Raw genomic sequence first — 20,739 nt, forward strand, 5'->3', positions numbered from 1 at the left:
CCAACAGAAGACAATTCCAAGCTAAATGTAAGTAATTGGGTATTGTCCACAGCTTCTACCTTCTTCTAACTGTCATGTCCCATTTGCCAGACAATTGTGGGCTGACTCTACATGCAAATAGTGATGAAGTTCTCTTGATTGGCCCTGATACAAGAGTTCTTTATCTCATCCTTAATCAACTCCTTCCATCCTTTGCTCTTCCTGGAAGGCAGCAGATAGACTGTGTTCCAGGAGCCCAGCAAGTGATCATCTGGAACTGGTAATTATTTGAGACTTTATCCAAAGTCATTTCCACCAGGAACGTTGCTTTCCTTCCAGGGTGGGAGAAAATCAGGAAAATCAAAGCAAATTCAGATTGATGTTTGTGTGATACAATAAATAGAAAACACTAGACTCCTGACACTCCAGAGAAGCCAAGAACCAGGCAAAGATTCAGATTTTAAAACCAATTCCTTCCCAAATATGTTTTTAAGTACTCGGGCTTCCAAAATGCATGCTGTACACTCAAAACAACTCCCCTGGAAGTATTCAAACAGACCCTAACGAGCTGACTTCCTTTTCTTCATAAAGCATGTAAGCTGTGCACCGGCAATGGGAGATCTCTGTCACTGGAATAATAACCTCTCTTGGAAGTTTTCAGTCCTCATGTAAAATGTAGGTGTGAGAGATTCCAGGCTTGATTCAAACCCACTTTAATGTCCAAAAACGTGAGCGCACAATGCCTACTCCATTCCCACAGATTTGTTTGTGTTTGGGGGTTTTCTATTTTGTTCTGTTTTTTCAGACTCTTCATTTCCTTTTCATTTTCTGTTGAGTTTATATTTACTTTTCAAGACACTTTCCTGAGCTAGCTTGTCAGCAAGCATCATCCAAGTTGGCTGGAGCTGCCCAAGAGAGAGAGACAGAGACAGACAGACAGACAGACAGACAGACAGAGACAGGGAGAGAGGGAGAGAAAGAGAGCATCCCGGAGGGCTGCTACTGAAACTGACCACCACCCTCCAGCATTTCCGCCTTCCCAACAGATACACAAAACATGGAGACTGTCCCCTGGAGAAAGAATTTTCTTGTCCTCCAAGGAGATGTTCCATAAGGTGCCGTGAAGGGGAGGAAAGATCTCTGGTCTCCAGAAGCTTGGATTCCAAGACCAGCACTGCCACTAGCTGGCCGTGTGACCTTGGGCAAGTCCCCTCCCCTTTCTGTGTCTGCGTCCTCTCTGGCACAATGAAGGCACAAGATTAGATCATGTATTAAGAAGTCTGACTGAACAGCAGCAGTTGTAATTGACAGCTTTTAACCTCATCCTTCCCACTTCCCCTTCTGCCCCACATCTGGAAAAGCTGAAAAGAACACCCAGATGTTCCCTCAGGGGAGTCTCAAGTCACTCAAGCCTCTGCCGGCCACATGGGAACCCTCACCCCCCTCCCACCCCCTAACAGCCATAAAAACCCCAAGCCAGCTCCCTAACCCTGCGCTCTCAGGCTATTTTGGAACTGCCTAGGACCTACCCTGCCTTCCCCAGAGAGCCTCACTACTTGGGCAGCAAACTTTTTGTGCCCTCCTGCTATGTGGCATGTAATCAGTCTCAGAATCTGAACCAAATTTGGGGTTGAAGTCCATCCAGTTTCTGCAGGGTGGTCACAACAGCCCGTCTCTGAGATCTTGGTTCTAAGGCAGGAGAAACGTTAACATGAGCTGCCTGTGGAAATTTAAAGTTTCTAGTAGCCAATTTAAAAAGTAAAAAAAAAAAAAAAAAAAAAAGATGAAATCAACTGTTTATTTAATTCAGTACATCCAAAATATTATCACTTCAACATGGAGTCAATAAAAAAGTTCCAAGGGGAATCTTAGCATTATTTTTTCCATTTGCAAGTCTTCAGAACCTGGTGAGTGTTTTGTGCTGCAGCACATCACAACTTGGACTAGCCACATTTCAAGTGCTCAAAACCCACATGGGGCTGGTGGCTACAGTTTTGAACAGCACAGTTCTAGGAGATTCTAATGAAGGCCCTACATTCCTGAAACCTTTGTTTTTTTATAAAAAGTATTACCATATTCATCCAAACTAAGATGCCATCAATTACAAGTTACATTCTTACTTTGTATAACCATAGGGAAAAAACTGTAATTATAAATGCCATAAATTGTCAAATGAATTCAAAATTCAGAGATTAAGTTGTGAAAAAAAAAAAGTCACCTTAGAACTTAGGAAACTTTAGAACTGATTGAAAAAGAATATATATATAACATATAATATTATGTATGTATACATTTAATTATTATATATATGTTTCCCGTAAAAGCCCTGACATCAGGGAAAGCTGCAAGAAATCAATATCTTTGCTGTTATCACCCATTTCCTACAAGATTCTATCTCTCCCCTTTGACCCTCTCTGCTTAATTCCTGCCAATCATTGCTTTAATTATCATTAAGTGATGAGTGAGTACTCACTGATAAGCACTCATTGTATTATAGGAATCCTTGATGTGACACTTGTATTTTCAAAGAGGGCATCTACAATGAGACATTTATTGAGGCCCCATGTTATGCAGTGAGCTCGTGTAATCCTTCCAGCAACCCTGTGAGTTAAGCATTATTTTCATTTCTATAGGCAAAAAAAAAAAAAAAAAAAGCGGAATCAGAGAGGTTAAGTATATTACCCAAGGTCAAACAGTATCTAAATGGCAAATTCAGCTTTAAAACCTAGCTAGATCTGTCTGATTTATGAGCCCAGGTATTTTCTCTGTAACAGAAGAAGGAGATGGAAACAGTGGGTGACAGGTAGCATCCCAGAAGGCAACCACTTACCCACGCCCCTTCCTAGTAAGACCACCTCATCCCTTGACAGAGACCTAAGGCTGGAACTGTCAGTGATCCTTCTATCAGAAACGCCATCAGATGCTAGCTCTGGCCACTACATTTAGCCACCCATGGTGATTCAGCAGGTTTCCTCTGCAAGACTGCAAGAAGCACTGGAAACCAAAAATCCCCTTGAAAAAAAACTGCACCATCCTGGGCTCCAGGGACATGCCTCAGTGAGCAGATGCAAATGCCAACACAGAAAGAAAGGGCTGCATGTGCATTTTTAGAGATGAGACTGCACAGTTGAGTGGTCGTGGTCCGTCTCTCAGGACACCATGGCTGCACAGCTGCCGTTCTCAGGAGCCCAGCAGCCAGGCCTGGGCAGACATGACTTGTTTTTCTTCTCCACCCTTGACAGCAGCCGTCCGAAGACCTCAGTCAGGTCTGAAGGGCTGCCCGGCAAGCCAGCCAGATGGAATTCCAACCCGGCTCAGAGAGCTGAAATGTAAGAAGGGGCTATTCTTCGGGATAACCAAGGTCAAGGCAGCACACGGCATTAGCAATGCTTCGAAACACACAGGCAAAGAGCCCTTCAACGAAGTCTCTCAGATGGAATCGTGGGTAGGTACCAGAACTGCTCTCCAGCACTATTTATCATTGACAAGCTGTGAATATGAGGGAGAAAGCAAACAAGAAAAGGGAATTTGGATGCCGTCATAGAGAAATAAGACAGTGCAAAAATGTGGTCCAGTCTGTCACTGACAAGGATTAGAAGTGGGCCAGCTCATGAGAGAGCTTGCTCTGTTACTTTGAGCTGGAAGTCAGGACATGTCCTATGCTAATCTTTCTTGGACACCACTACCATTAAAAAATACTTTACAATAGATAAATAACAAGTTTCTACTGTATAGCACTGTATAGGGAACTATATTCAATATCTTATAGTAACCTATAATGAAAAAGAATATGAAAAGGATATGCATGCATATGGATGACTGAAACATTATGCTGTACACCAGAAATTGACACAACACTGTGAACTGACAATACTTCAATTAAAAAAAAACACTTCACAAATGCCTGCCCCACAGGTCCCTACAAAAATCCATACTGAGTTGTTTTTGTCGTGATCCTTCAATTTCTAGGTATTTGGGATACTTTGGATGAGAACTGCTGCTCAAAGGCTTAACATGCCTCATCCCAAGCCAAGCCCTCGCATCTCCCAGTGAAGGACCTCGGCGTGGACACTAGGAGCCGTGTCTCCCATCTGCCCACTCTGACAGCTGCACCACCCGGGGCAGGTGGCAGGGGACGGGGGACATACAGGCACTTGGCCATCTCCATCTGACACGCGTCAGTAGCCACGGCTGCCCAAGGGTCAGAACAGAGCCAGCGGGGGCCGTTCCACGGAGCCCCCTTCACACCAGCCACACTGCTCTCCTGGGCTCACTGGGGGAGGGGCAGCGCCGAGGAAAGAGCCAGTTCTGCGATCCCGAAGGTAAAGATTCAGACCAACGCATTGTAGAGTGGGTCCCACCCACTTAATTCTGATGGACAGAAATGGAAGGAAGGAACAGACTTCATTTTTGTGCGATCCTCAGACCAAACTCAAAGTTCCCACGTGCCCACTTAACTTTCCCTAATGGCGATCTGAGTTCTATTAACTTTAGTAATAAAGGTGATAAGAGCCCTTCCAGTTTGCCAGGCCCGGTGTTAAGCAGTTCGCATATCTCATCTCATTTCATCTTTGTTGTACTCGTCACTATCTGAGATTATCTTGTGTACTTACTCATTGTCTGCCTCATACAAATCTAGTCACCAGGAGGGTTGGAAGTTCATCTGTCTCACACAACGCTGTTTCCCCAGAGCCGAGAATGGCGCCTGGCACACAGCGGGCACTTAAGAAATACTTAATTGCATGAATGATTGTATTTTCACAAGAATTCAATGATGGAAACCTTTTTATCCTAAGGAAATAGAGTCAGAATAACTCAGTTTCATAGCTAATAAGTAGCAAAACCACGGAGAGCAGAAGTGGAGGTAGTTCCTTGACCGTGTCAGTGCTGAGTTTCATCAAGGACCTGGCTTCTCCGTCCTTCCCTCTGACCTGTCCCCTTCAGTGTGTGGCTCCTCCTATTGGGCTGTTGGCTCCCTGATGGTCCTAGGATGGGTACCACAGGTGAGGCATCAAATGCAGACAACAGCATCCAACGGTAGCCTGAGAACCACCCTGTCCTTCAACCCCTATTGAGAACAAGGGAAATTTTCCCAAAACCAGCCCCAGCCAACTCTTCCACTCACCGTATTGAGCAGAATTGCATCCCCTGAGCATACCCAATCTAAACACTTAGTAAGAGAAACGAGATGGCCTTAATTGCCTTAGACAAATAAATACTCATCCTCAGAAGTCACAAAAGGAGCACAGACTCTCCCTCAGGTCCTACACATGCAGAAGAGAGTGAACAATTGGGATTCTGCCACTCTTCTGGCTATTACTGTTCCTGAAGCAATTCCCTTAAACTTAGTGGCATAAAACAACAATGATTTGATTATTCTTATAGCTAGCATGTTTCTCAATGTCTGGGACTTCAGCTGGGACAATCAGAATGGCTGGGGCAGTGGGGGGAGGGGACACAGAATAATTATCTGGAGACTTCTTCGCTCACATGTCTGGCTCCTTGGTAGGAATGACGCAAAGGCTGAGCTCAGCTGGGGTGGGTACCAGAATGCCTACACAGAGCCACACAGTGTGACTTGGGTTTCCGCACAGCATGGCGGCCTCACGGTAGTTGGACTTCTCTCATGGCTTCCCTGGGTTCCCAGTGTCAGTGTCCCCGTGAGCAGAGAGGAAGCTGTATCACCGTTTAGGAATCAGCCTAGAAAACCATCTAGCATAACTTCCACAATGTTCTGTTGGTTGAATCAGTCAAAAGCCCACCCAGACTTCAAGGGGAGATTACAAAGACCTTATCTTTTGATGGAAGGAGTATCCAAAGAGTTGTGGCAACTTTTTAAAACCCCCACTGTTAGCAAAACACAAGGAGTAGAATAATAACAGCATTTGCCTTCAGATCATAAATGAATTTCATTTTCAGAAAACAACCCCAGAATAACCACACTTTTAGAAAACTAACGACGTCTCACAAACTTTTCCTGGAGCTGAGTCTCCGTCCAGCAGTGAGGCTGCAAGACAGACCACCTACCCACTGATTTCATCTATAATTCAGCGATCAGTAAGGCAGGTGCTTTTCAAAATATATGAAGAGCACATTCTCTGCTCCCTAGGAGTTGCAAAGTTTAATGAGAAAAAATGAGCCGGTTTACAACTCCTTTTCTTTAGCGTTTTCCATTGGTTGGAAGTTCTCTCTGCATGCTTCCCAGCTCATCCTGCCGCTCCGGTCAAATGCACCCTTGTGCGGGTTTGCTCTGGCTTAGGCGTCTGTAAAATGGAGCTAGCCATCCCCGGGGGAAGCAGGTCCTTGTAACTTCTTTTTCCTCTTTACAGCAGACTGTAAGGTTCGTGGAAACTGTGCTGTGTAAATGCAAAATGTTGCAACTATCATTTCATCATTTGAAAAACTAAACAGCACGAGGATGCTTCTGTTGCCACGTTGCCAGGTTACCGACAGACCTCCCCATCTGCACTGAAATGAGTCTCGCTGCAGCTCTGCACCAGGGCGGCCCTTCTCAGGCTGAGAGGAAGGTAGGGGAGAGAGGTGGCGGACCTCGAGTCAAATTGCTATGAACGTCACTGGGAAGAGAGGGTATTTAGCTACCAAGTACCATGGCAGTGTTTGCTTGCTCTTTGCAGCTAAGATCTCAGACTGTAGTATCAATGCCAGAGACGGCTCAACACCCAGCTGATGGGCTTAACCCTGACGAAGTTGAGACTGCTTCTCTGAAGGAGCCCAGTCCACAGGCACTTCATTTTCTAGAGAGTAAGGGATGAGATAATCAAATGTAACAAGCAGGTAATAGGTAATAATACCTGGAATGTCTCTCATATGCTCCAGGCATGACATTGCCCTTCTGACACATTTAAAGGGAGGAGAAAAAAATTGTGTGCTATTAATATGTACCATTAAAAATACTCTTTCCAGGGCAGCCCCAAGGTGGCTGCTACTGGAAATGTCTAAAGGAAGATAATTCCTCCCAGATATGACATGTAGATACAGTGACAAGTAATTACCCACACACACAAAAGAAGGAGCTCTCGCCCAGCACATCTCCAGCTGAGTACTATGTATTGAATACACTCTACTGCTAAAGAAAACTTCCAGCAGCTTTATCCTGGTGAGTCTTTGTCTCTTTAATAATGATTTAAACCTGGCACCAGCACCAGCACCCCCACCCTCAGAAAACCCGCGGGTATTTTCTCCCTGTCTATGTAACCGTGAAGAGTAATTTTAGAAAATTCTGAAATGATCTCATCAATGGGGATGTGATACTCAGTATTCATCTGAAATCCTCTACCCATCTGTTTCCTTCTAGAGAAACATGGGAGAGAAATAAAAGACAAGGAAACCAATAAAGTAACAAATGAACAGGGGAAGGTGGGAAGGACAGAGGAAGGCAGTGAGAAAGTGAAAAAGGAGACAGATGGAGATCGAGCTGTAGGTGAATTCTGCCTGCACAAGGCAGGGAGGGGAGCGGAGATGGGTCTTCCTGGGAAAACCACGAGGTTCAGTCCTTTGTCACCAAGGATTTACTGGGCACCTCTCTGTGCCAGCCCTGTTCCAGGTGCTGGGGGAGCAGCAGAAGAGCCCTGACGGGGATGTACAGTCCTTCCAGAGAAACCAGTAAACACGCAAGGAAATGTCATTCCACAGACAGCGGAGGGAGGCAGCTGGGAAGCCAGCAGGATGCCGGGAGTGCATACAACTGGGAGACCTGACTGGGATTGATCGGCAGGTTGTGGAAGGCCAACCTCAGTGAGTGACATTTGCTCTTGGGAATTACTGGGAGCCTGTGGACAGCAGGAGAAGATGCTGGCGGCAGAGCTCACGGGCAGCTCAGCATTGTGGGGACCTGACCCCAAAGGCAACTGGAAGCGAAAGTAGAGCTGGTCCACTGCTGCCACTGAATCTGGACCGAGAAATCCACAGGGGCTGCAGCCTGTGGTCTGGCTCTGCCCCCTTCCCTTTCCCGGGGTCCCCAGGGAAAACAAGCATCCTGTTTGCAAGATGGTTTGTAGATACTCCCTCTTTCTCCGGTCCAGAATGAAGTCAAAGAAATCTGTCTGTTTGGTTTTGTAATTTGGCGATATTATCCTCTCTTTTAATCCTGTCACTTTTCATAGCATTTTCATCACTCTTTTATCCACATGAACCACCCTCCTCCCTTGGTGGGTAGTTAAATGCTTCCCCAGAATCCAGTTATAAAGGAAGATTCGCAGTAAGCTATCTTCCACAATGAAATGGGACAGGATCTCAATGTGTATAGACAGGATGAATCTATTCTTTAAAAAAAAAAAGAAAAAGAAAAAGAAAAGGAAGGTTCTGGGGCTGCGATAAAACATTCATTCTTCCTGATGTTGAAAGAGTTCTTGAAGAGGACTCACCTCACAGAAACCTCTAACAGGACTACATTAATTAGCTGCAAATTGAGTTAACATTATATAAACTTTGTGGGGAAAACCTAATCCTGTCTCTCAGTCCCTTGAATCATTTTTCCTAATGCAGCGTGGCCACACCTTCCAGATGCTCGTAGCCTGGACAGAGAAGGGAGGCAGCATTCACGAGAACTGGCTGCATTTATTCACAGTCACAGCTGCCATCCTGCAATAAACATTCTGTATGCAAATTGCCTCAAGTGACTCTCCAGAAATTGACTAGTTTCTTGCTCTGTAGCTTAACACCAAAAGAAATTGAAAACATTTTTATGGCTTATGTCCATAATGCATTCCTTCAGTATGCGCTGTGTCTTTATCTGCCAATATATTAAGCTCTTCTCCCAGTGCTGGCTTATGCGTCACCAGTTCATTTTTGTGACAATAGGGGGAAAAAGAGCTTTCCAAAATATCCATCTAAATGAGAGCTATTAATGGCCAACACCAAACTGAGTGCAAGCTTCCATTGTTCTTGGAACTAAATTGTTTTCAAAAGCAATAGGGAAAGTTGTGCAGATTAAAACAATTTATGATGTAGAAATTAAGCCCCATTTCTCTAGGGGTGAAAGATCTTGGGTGGACCTGAAGCTTTGCTCTGAGTTATTCTGTCCTGGACATAAAGCTTGGGCTACTACTTGGTTGAAAAAGAATTTCCATCGGAGCTTTATAATCCAGTTAATGAGATCAAGCAAAGCCACTGTCTTTCGTGTTTTCTTTTTAATGGTGAGATGAAGATGATTGTGTTTTTGTTTTGTGGGTTCCTAGGGGGTATTAAATGTTTGGTCATGCTCTTAGAAGCCTCATTTTCCTCCTAATCCCATTGCTCTTAAGAAGAGTTTGGCAGGGACCTTCAAAGCAGCTCCATTTCTTTTGTTTCGCTTCCCTGGAGCTTTGCAAAATGGTAACAGTGCCCACGGCTCCATGCCTTCAACGTGAGGCCCACCTCCTCCCACCGAGAGCTCACATCTCACCCCTGCTTTGGAACAGCAACAATGGCATGGTGCGGTGGTTTTAAATTTGTTTTTATCACAGTACTGAAAGCTAGAAAATGTAAGAAATGAAACTAATTCCATAGTGTGCACAGTTCTTCTATTTCTTACTGACTTTCATCTAAGGAGTGGTGGGTGGGTGGATGTGTGCAGTTGAACTTTTGTGCACGCCTGTGACAGTGAGCTATAGTAACATTCTCCTCCTGTGGGGGACCACTTGCTATACAAATTTTGCATCATGATTCATGGAATCACAGGCTGCTGTTGCTGGAGAAATCTCAAGCCTTCCTCATTTTACAGGTGAAAACATTGAGGCCCAAAGATGTTCATTGTCCAAGTTCATACAGCCATTTGGTGGCAGGGCTGGAACAGGAATAGCCAGAATCCAGGTTTTCTGATTTCTGGTCCAGGACTGCTTGGGTTAAATTGAGAGCGGTGATGAGGCAGGCTTGCTGATCCTGGCTGATTATCAACAAGGGAAAGGAAAAAAAAAGAAAAATCCTAGCCTGTTTAAAAAAAAAAAAAAAAAAAAAAAACTACGGTATTTCTTTTATCCCACAGCTGACTCCTTGATTCCAAGGACATAGCCGTGTAACAAGACGTTTTATGTTCCACAGCCAGCACCTTGATCCCAAGGATATAAGCCAACATCTTTGTCTTTGTTCTCTTTTCCTCCGAAGTTTCTGTTGTAGGGCAAGCTCCAAGGGAGGAAAAAAGCCTGTAATAGAGAGAAGGTGATTGGCCTCCACATCACCGGAATAAAGGTAACGATGACAAAACCCTCCAATAAAAAAGCCCCACAGCCCGATCTGGAGGTGAAGTTGCCTCTAACGGTTACCTGTGTGGGGCCTCCCTGCAATGAGAGTTTGCTTTTCCCTTCTCTCTTTTGAGCAATAAAGCAATCTTTCACTTTGTCTCTCTGCCTCTGCTGAGAATTCCTGCTCAACCAGTGGGCAAGGACCCACACTTTTGGTGGGTTTCTAATTTGGAAATTTCTCTGTCCACTAACAAAATCATGTTTGTGTGATTTTATCAAAGATACTTATCAAAAATATTATATTGCATCAGAAGAAATCTCTAACTTGAAAAGATACCTGCACCCCAATGTTCACAGCAGCATTATTTACAATAGCCAAGACATGGGAACAACCTAAATGTTCATCCACAGACGGATGGATAAAGAAGATGTGGTACATATATACAATGGTATATTACTGGGCCATAAAAAAAGAATGAAATAATGCCATTTGCAGCAACATGGATGGACCTAGAGATTATCATATTAAATGAAGTAAATCATTTAATCAGATCACAGAGAAAGACAAATATCATATGGTATCACTTATATGTGGAATTTTTTTAAATGATACAAATAAATTTATTTACAAAACAGAAATAGACTCATAGATATTGAAAACAAACTATGATTATCAAAGAGGAAGGGGTGTGGTGGGAGGGACAAATTAGGAGTTTGAGATTAACATATACACACTGATATATATAAAATAGATAAACAACAAGAACCTACTGTATAGCAGGGGAACTATATTCATTATCTTATAACAACCTATAGTGGAAAAGAATCTGAAAAAGAATATATATATATATGTATATGTATAACTGAATCACTTTGCTGTACACTTGAAACTAACACAACATTGTAAATTATTGTAAATCAACTATACTTTAATAAAAATTTTTAAATGCAAAAAAAGGTATTATATTGCACAGGTATTTTACTGAATACCTAACAACAAGTTAGCTATTTGAATAAATGAGAAGGTTGATCATGTTGGGAAGAGAAGCCTGGGTCATGTGAAGATGTTACTTCTCTTCAAATTAATTTATAGGCTTAATACATTAGGTTCAGTAGACTGGGGATAGGAAAGAGCGTGATTAAGTTATTCTGAAATTCATATGAAAGAATAATTGTTTTTAAATATTTGGAAAAGGCATCTCATTGGAATTTTCACTACTACTTTTAAGAATACACTGCAAAAATACAATAATTAGAACAGTGTAGTACTGCTTTGGTAAGCAGATACAGTGATAGGAAAGAATTGATATCCTTGAGGTGAATCCTAATGCGTGTAAGAATTAAATATATTTCAAAAATAACAGTTCTTTTACATAAAATATTATTCAGTGAATGGTGTTGGTACATTTGGCCATCTGTTTAGCAAAACAATAATGTTAGATCTCTAGTTCACACTTGCACAAAGGTAAATTCCAGATGATCTAAAGATTTAAATTTCAAAAGTGCCAAAGCAAATAAAGCCATAAGAGAATGGATTCATGCAAAAAAATTAAAACTTCTTTATTTTAAAAAATCCTAAACAAAACTAAAACAAAAGTTAGAGACTAAAAATATTGTTTGAATATATATACATATATACACATAAATATAGTATATATACATATATATATTTATAAGAATTCTTGGAATTCTATGTAAGAGAAGAATATTTAACCCATAAAAGTCTTAGAAATAAATTAATTAAAAATGAGGCACACTAACAGAAAAAAATAAGCAAAAATATCTGAGCAGAAAAATATTACAAAAGAAGAAATGTAAATATTATAGATAGATAGATTGACAGACAGATATTTAATCTCAGTCGGAATCCAAAAAACACAAAAGAGAAACATTGAAAAATATGTCCTCCTATCATGCTTATAGAAAGATCTTTTTTCTCATTCTCTCTTTTTTTTTTTTTAGGATAATATCAAGGTTACATGCTAGTTCAGTCAAAAGGGAATGCTTACACACCCACAAAAAATGTGTTCATTGATACAGTCTCGACAGATGGACAATTTGGCAGTATGTATCAAAAGCTTTAAAATGTGTTGAAACATTTTGGCCTATATCTGCCATTCTAAGAATTAATCCAAGGAACTAAGAGATTGGGGGAGGGGAGCGAGAGGAGGGAAAGCTTTATGAAAGAGAATATTTCTTATAATATGATTCATAATAGAAAAACTTTAGAAATGTTCCCAAACTCAAAAGTTTAGAATAGCCAAATAAACTGTACTGTAGCCATGTGATAAATATCATGTAACAGCAAGGATCATGTTTGGAAGAATATCTAAAGACATGAGTTACAAATTTTTCTAAAGTAAAATAAAAACTACAGACTACCTATTTCTTCTCAAAAAATTTGGAAAAGATATACACTGAAATTGTAAACTTTCATATTGAGTGATATTTAATCTTCTAAACTCTGAATTTTTCAAATTTTCACAATGATTTTATACTCACAAGACAAAATGTTAGTAGTAAAATAATATAGAATACCAAGTTAGGAAGAGGCCAGAGCTGGTCCAGAGGTAGCATGCCCAGCCCCTTCTCTAGAAAACACATATTTAAACAGTTGCTCTGTATACTGAGTCCTGGAGATCTGTCGTGCTGCTAATGGTTGTGGCTGGGCCGGAGGAGATGGTTCTGACTGCTGAATTTTGAAAGGGGGAGGAAAAAATGGACCATCATTAAAAATCCTCTAAATTAGAAGCAAACAAGATGTCCTTCAATAGGTGAATGGATGAATAAACAATGGTACATCCAGACCATGGACTATTATTCAGCCCTAAAAAGAAATAAGTTCTCAAACCATGAAAAGAAGACATGGAGGGAACTTAAATGCATATTACTAAGTGAAAGAAGCCAGTCTGAAAAAACTAAATACTGTATGATTCCAGTGATATGACATTCTGGAAAATGCAAAACTATGGAGACAATAAAAAAGACCAGTGGTTGCCAGGAGTTAGGGGGAAGGCGTGATGAATAGGTGGAGCACAGAGGATTTTTAAGGCAGTGAAAATACTCTGTATGATACTGGAATAAAGGATACATGTCATTATACATTTGTCCAAATGCATAGACTGTACACCACAAAGAATGAACTGTAATGTAGACTATGGACTTTGGGTGATAGTGATGTGTCAGTGTAAGCTCATCATTTGTGACAGATGTACCACTCTGATGGGGGATGTTGCTAGTGAGAAAGGCTGTGCATGTATGGAGAGAGGAGGTATAGAGGAAACCTCTGTAACGTCCCCTCAATTTTGCTATGAACCTTCAACTGCTCCAAAAAATTGTCTGGGGGAAAAAAAAGAGCACCTCTAGGATTCCCTTGTATGCAATCAGCCACATTAAATACCAACTTATTACAGAACCACCACCTAACAGACAGACTCCCTTCTTTACATCTATCCCTCAAGCCACACGTTGACTTTTTCTAATGCCTTTTTCTCTTAAGCCTTCCCACGACACTCACTTTATTCTGGCTGCACTTGGATAAAAGTACAAGGGGTTATATATGGAGAGCAAGCAGTGTGATCTGCCCCTAGAGTATAAATAGTTCAGAGATTTTTTTTCTGAAAGGGAATGATCATGAGATCTGTTGTAGAAACAGATTTACTCAGCTCCAGAAGAAACTTACCTTAGTGGCTTACAGTAGAGAATCCAATCCTTTTATACAAATACAAACAAGCAGCCAAGACTCAGCAAATGGTTGAGGAAATCAACAACATGAAAGAAACTCTAAGAGAAATAGAGCAACTCATCCCCAAGGATGCACATGCAGGTTCAAAAAGACACTGCACCCATCAAAACTGAGTAGGATACCTGAACATGTGCAGAGACAACTACAATCTTTTGGAAACGAAATACATAATTGTCAAAAGAAAAATCCTAGAAGGGCTAGAAGACAAAGTCAAAGAAAGATGGTGGATTAAAAAGAGAGATAGAAGGAGAAATGTGTAAGGGAAAAAAAGAGAAAAACTTAAGCAATATGGTAGCTCTAACCTCATTCTGAGAATTCCAACACCAATTCAACAGGAGTTCCAGTAAGAGAGGGGAAAAAAAGAACTAGAAGAAAAGGAAATCATAAAAAAAAAAAAAAAACCATAGAGGAAAATTTCCCAGAGCAGAAGCAAGTGCAAGTCTGGGATGTACCAATTACTGAACAAAGAGGCCCATGACTGAATCTATTCTTATGAAACTTTGAAATGTAAAAGATAAAAAGAAGAACATAAAACTTCCAGTGGGGGGATAAAATATCTACAAAAGAAGTGGCATCAGACTTCTCATCAACTATACTGGATGCCAGAAGAGAGTGGAGCCATACTGGCAAAGTTCATCCCAACCTAAATTCTATATCCAGCCAAAACATCAATCAAGTGGGAGAGTGATGCAGTGCAAGGACTTTTAAAACATACAAGAACTCAGAAATTTTACTTTCCAGTTACCCTTTCTGAATAAATTGCTTGTCATTGCATGCCAGCACAAATTTAAAAGACCTAAGAGAAAGAGGAAGACGCGGACCAAACCGGAAGTGCAATAAAATACAGCTATGCAGCAGTACTAAACCTGAAAGTTTACATTGAAACGGAGTCAGAACCATCCCTACACACACACAAGAGGTCTTCACTTAGGAAAAAATAGATTTACTTCAATAGCAATGCAATTAAGAAGTTTGAGATGCTTACTGAGTAAAGACATAACAACATGATTAAAATCTCAGTCTCCAAAATTAGACTGTTTGGTTCAAATTACAAACTATGTGTGTGACCTTGAGCAGTCACTTAAATTCTCTTTGGTTCAGTTTTCTTGTTGAAAAACGGGTATAAAAATAATTTCTACTTCATAAGTTCATTGTGGGTTTTCAACAAAATAATACATGCAACATATTTAGTGCCTGGCCCTCAGCAACTTCTCTAAAAAGGTTTATTTTTATTGTTATAATTTTCATATCAACAAGAAAAAAAAAGCAAAGGAATCAGAGATTTGGGAAAAGACAAAATAAAGCCGTCAAGAAATGTCATATATCAAAGCAAATTAAACTGCAGTGTGATTTTTAGCAAGTAAAGGAATATGGAGTGGAAAACAGAGAATTCATCTGACCTTGAAGACTGGATTTTTCTCCTTTGAGTGTCATGAGTTTGGTGATTTAGGATTATTTTTCCTTTTCTACAAGCCCAATCAAAGTACTTGGTTCTACACTGAGTAATATTTACATAATCATAATTTCCAATTGCCATTTAATGATATTCGATTTTAAGAAACTAACCTATCATCAAAGCACAGAAGACTTAATTATAGTCACAGATCAGAATATAAATGTAATAAACCTTGATCATGTAAAAGTAACGACTGAAGCTGAGCAGGGAAGGGCAGGGGGTAGGGGAAGGGAGTCTATGTATATTTTCTCCTCTTCCATAAAGGGGAGACAAGAAATAGTGGTTTACATGCACTATTTATGGTTAAAAAGGTAACCAAAAGAAGACACTTTAAACAATCATGTAACTTTTAAAAACAGACAAAGAAATGGAGAGGGGTGATGGTAAATGCTAAATTCTACAAACTTCCAAAACCAACTTAGTTCTTGGGAGTGGGACCAGCAGAGGGAGGTCCTGCACAGAGGCAGGAAGATCACTTTACTTTTCATTTTATTCCTTGGTGTTATCTGAAAATTTTCTCATGCACTTGAATTACTCATATTATTCAATAAATCAAAACGCACTGGTCCAGTCAGTTAATAAATATTTACAGAGACATACTCTGTGCCAGGCCTTGTCTAGTTTCCAGGAATCACAAGATAAAGTCCTTGCCCTCAAAAAGCTCACATTCTGGTGAGGAAGGTTAAGAGTAAACATGAAATTTGATGAATAAGCAAATTTTAGATAGTGACTGCTATGAAGAAAATGGGGGGATGTGATACCAAGTTTAACAAGGGGGCCACGTGAAATCTCCTTTATCTGCGGTAATCAGAGAAGGCCTCTGGGAGGGGATGATTTGCACTGAGCTGTGAATGATGCTCTCAGAGCAGCCGTGCAGATGTTTGGAGAAGCATCACATTCAAAGGATGGAGACTGGAGGGAGCTTGGCATTTTCTCAGGCTTGAAAGACCAGCTGGTTGGCGCGGAATGGGTAAAGGGGAGGTAATAGCAGTTGAGTTTAGAAAGTTTGGCTGGATTTTTTCAAGGCATGCTTAACCATTTGATTTTGCTCAGTTGCAACACAAAGTAATGAAAGGGTTTTAAGTAGGAGAGTGAGATGGTCTGATATTCACCTTAGTAAGTTGACGCTCACTTTGATGAGTCTGCCATTTGCACCAGGCAATCTGAGGCCATTGGCTGTGCTTTTAACCACACAGTGACATCTTTACCCAATTAGTGAAGAAAAGGTGAGCAGCTGCAAGGTGATATCGTGGCTTGGACTGGGATGACAGTAACGGAGATGGCAAAACAGTCAAATTCAGAATATTTGGAGCTAGAAGGGAAAGACTTGGATTGAAGGATGGATGGATGGGTGGGTGGGTGGATGGACAGAAGGGCAGATGGACAGATGGATGAAGAAAAGATTGATGAAGAAAAGTAAGGAATCTATTGGGACTGTGGGATCTTTATCCTAAGGAACAGAAAAGATGTTGGCCTTTGCTCCAGTGGGAGGCTGAAGAACAGCAGTTCAGGGTGGGAGGCTAAAATCCATTGTTCTGTTTTAGCTGAGTTGATTTTGAAATGCCTATTAGACATTCAAATGGAGACATAAAATGAACAGCAAGGTATAAAAACCTAGAGTTCAGGAGGAAAGCCCTAGAGAGAGGTACAGTTCAGGAGTCCTCAGAGGATGGATTGTATAGGAGATTAGATGTGATCACCAAGAAGAGAGTGCAAACAGAAACAAGAAGACATCAAGAAGTTGATGATGTTAGAGAAAGGAGGGATAGATGCAGGAATGAAATATTTAATGAGGTGAGAAAGGATGCCATGCACAAGGAGAAGGGTTTGCCTTGGATCAGACCAGAAATTCTTTTTCCACTTCAGCAGAATGGAAGACAAGGTGTGTGAGTGCAGATTCCTGTAAGGTGATGGGTCTGGTAGTGGGAAAATAAGGCATTTCTCATCTGATTGCATATATAAATTGTGAGCTGAAGCTAACCCCGGGGTGAGTGAGAGGGATAGAATGACGCTGGGGATTTGAGGAAGAAGAAGACGTGTGACATGGTCCTGCTGGAGAGTGGGAAGGTGAACAGCAGGAAACTGTGCTGAGATTGTCTAGAAGTCTTCAGAGATCATTTGAGATTCATGTTAGTAAAATAAAAGTGAAACAAACTAGCTAGAAAGTTGTGTGATCTTTCTCCGGAAACATTCAGCTACTCAGGTGCAGACATGGAGTCAACTGAGAATTGGATTTGACCAGGTCAGGAATATTGTCAGGCATGGAAGAAGGGGAAGCAGATGAGGGCTGTCAGTGGAGAAATTATATTGCTGCATCATGATCAAATTTTTTCCAAAGATGGCGTCAACAAAACCCGCTATTCGACATGCTCTTTTGCAGTGTAATCTTGCCACTCGCCCACCAAGAGATACAGTGTAATTCTTCTACCTTTGGATCTGGGCTTACCATATATTTTGTTCTTTCTTTCTTTCTTTTTTTTAATTGAAGTATAGTCCATTACAACATGTCGATTTCTGGTGCACAGCAAAATGTTTCAATCATACATGTATATATATACATATATTTGTTTTCATATTTTTTATTTTGTTTTGACTAATGTGATACAGCAGAAGGGATGCTGTGTAACTTCAGATGTTGTGCAATTTCTGCAGCTTCTATCTTTGCTAATTAGAATACTCACTCATGAGATCCAACTGCTGTGTAAAGATGCCCAAGACGGACATCTGCAGTGCAGTACAAACTGAAAGAGGAAGAGGCCCCCGCCATCACCAACAAGGTTCCAGACACAAGACTGAAGCCATGTGGGACATTCTGACTTCAGTCACCATCTGACTAAACCCTCATGAGAGACTCCAGCTGATGCCATGCAGAGCAGAAGAACCATCCAGTCAAGCCCTGTCCAAATTCCTGGTCCAGAGAACTGTGAGCAAGTAAAATGCTTATGGTTTTGAACCACCAGGCTTTGGAGTGATTTGTTACACAGGTTAAATAACTGAATTGGTAACTGCTCCACCAGCCTGTTACCATCGTCCACTGAAGGGAAATGAGGACTTCAGGGGGTGTTATTGGAAGTGAAGTAATATAGGGATGCTGGAAAGTTGGATTTGAGGCTTTTTTTGAGGCCAAGAAACTTCTGAAGTAGGATTACTACAGTAGAGGGTTGGAAAAACAGGAGGTGATGCCAGAGAGGGGAAAACTTGAAATCAATATTTGGAGATAATGCTGTTATAACTGAAGCAAAGACCACAGGCGTGGGTCGTGGTGGTAGAACCAAGGCAATCAAAGGACAGAATAGCCAGGGTATCAAGTGGGTTGTCTGCAGACATGTTAAGGTTGCCAGGAACGTGCACAAGAAAACTGCTTAACACGGTATTTGTATGCACCTGCTCTGGAGCCAGACTATATGTCCAACCCTGACTCTGTCACTAACTGCGTGTGACATTAAGAAAAATAGATGACTCGCTGCACCTCAGCTCACTCATCCATAAAATGAGGGCGATGATCATACCGATCTCCCAGTGTTCTAGGAATTAAATACAGTAATGTTCCTAGAGTGCTTAGAAGAATTCCAGGAGATGAGAGGGGGCTTGGCAAATGCAAGTTCTCCTTGTCGCTGTCTTCGGCAGTGGAGACAAAGACAGCCGAGCAGGCACTGGAGGCACCAAGGACTAAGGTCAGTGAATGACAGCAACGAGGTGGGGGAGCAGGTGGTAACATCTGATGATGTGCTTCAAAGGGGCTCTGGTCTTTGAAGTTGGAAGCAAGAGCAATGATTAATTAGAAGCAGTAAAGAGCGAGTAAGGAAGAGATTTCCCCTTTTTCCAGGCTTTAAGATCCTTCAGGTATGAAATCAAAGTCTCTCCTTGAGAGGGCTGCAGAGGAAGCAGAGTCCTCAGGGAGAACCAGGGTCCAGTCCAAGTGAGACAATAAAGGGAGCATTCTGGGGAAAAGGGGGGTTTATGTCTGATAATGACAAGCCAGGAGCTCCAAAGGGCATGGTGGAAAGGCTTGGACAGATGGGAGAAGCATCAGATTTCAGGATGCACAGAGCAGGGTGGGGACAAGGGAACATGCAGTGAGGGGTTATCTGATGGGGATTAAGGGTTAAGGCAAACGTATTCACGACCCACAAGAGGTCAGTCCGAAAAGTCTCTCAAGAAGAAATTCAGGGAGATCCAGAACCAGCTGTCCATTCTTGTGGCCCAAAGTGATCTGTGGGTCTAGGGGAGGGTGGAGGCCTCCTCAGAGCTTCTCTGCTGAGCAATTCGGTTCCTATGCAAGCCTTAAAAAGGTACGAAGTCAGGGGTGATGGTGAAGGGGGTGTTCGTCCCATCTCTCCTTGGCTGGAAGGAATTAGAGCATCCATCTGTGATCCATTCGTGGAAGCCCAGAGGGTGATCATTCTCTTCCGGGGCTAAGCCAAGCAACCCTGGCTGATTCAAGGGAACCAGGTGGTTGACATGTCTCACAGCAAAAAGTGACCACTACTGGTCTTCACAGTGCAGCTTACTTAGTCCATTTGGGCTGCTGTAACAAACAGACCATAGGTTAGGTGGCTTATAAATAACAGACATTTACTCTTGCAGTTCTAGAGGCTGGGAAGTCCAAGATCCAGGTATCAGCAGATTGAGTCTGATGAGGGCTCACTTCCCGGTTCACAGGCAGCTGTCTTCTTGCTGTGTTCTCACATGGCAAAAAGGGCAGGAAGCCCCCAGAGGTCTCTTTTCTAAGGCCACTAATTCCATTCATTAGGGCTCCACCCTTGTGACCCAATCACCTCCCAAAGTCCTCTGCCTCCTAATACCACCACATTAGGGATTAGATTTCAACATACGAATGTTGGGGGCACACAAACATTCAGTCTGTGGCAGCAGTGCCCTAATGCAAATCAGGAAAAGACACTCTCTCCTGGAAGGTGCAGCTTCCAAGGTACATGGCTGGACCAGCACATGGGGCTAAATAGGAAGAAAAAGGCCCTGCTTCCTCTGAGCAGACACAGCCTATAGCAAGGACATCAAGCTTGATGTGGGCTCAGCCAGGGGCCCCTCTACAGTGCACAGCCTGCACATCATCCCTGGTGGCACCTGCTGGACGTGGACCGAACTTCAGCTGCACTGGGTTCTTGTGTTGATTCTCACTTTGCAACCTTGGATCCATCACTTCTTCTCTCCAAGCTCACTCATCTTTAGGGGTCTTACTTGGCTCATATGCCAGATGAATAGTTGGGGTAATTCAATTCATACATCTTCTAATGCTCTTATGTGTCTGTCACTTGTGCTGGGCACCAAAGACACCAAGATGAATTAGAAACCCGGTCTTTGGGGGAGGACAGACCCAGAAAAAGCTGGTTCCCACACTGTAATGCAGGGGCTATGACAAA

At 42.0% G+C, this 20,739-nt stretch overlaps 1 long non-coding RNA gene across 1 annotated transcript; it reads left to right on the forward strand.

Moving 5' to 3' along the window:
- Window positions 1-3,354: 3,354 nt before the first annotated feature.
- Window positions 3,355-4,507, forward strand: LOC116665872. The gene is made up of 2 exons (XR_004322627.1): window positions 3,355-3,424; window positions 3,949-4,507. It is a non-coding gene; the product is annotated as an uncharacterized LOC116665872 (long non-coding RNA).
- The last annotated feature ends 16,232 nt before the right edge of the window (window positions 4,508-20,739 follow it).

This window comes from Camelus ferus, chromosome 1 (assembly GCF_009834535.1).
Source record: "Camelus ferus isolate YT-003-E chromosome 1, BCGSAC_Cfer_1.0, whole genome shotgun sequence".
Lineage (NCBI taxonomy): Eukaryota > Metazoa > Chordata > Mammalia > Artiodactyla > Camelidae > Camelus > Camelus ferus.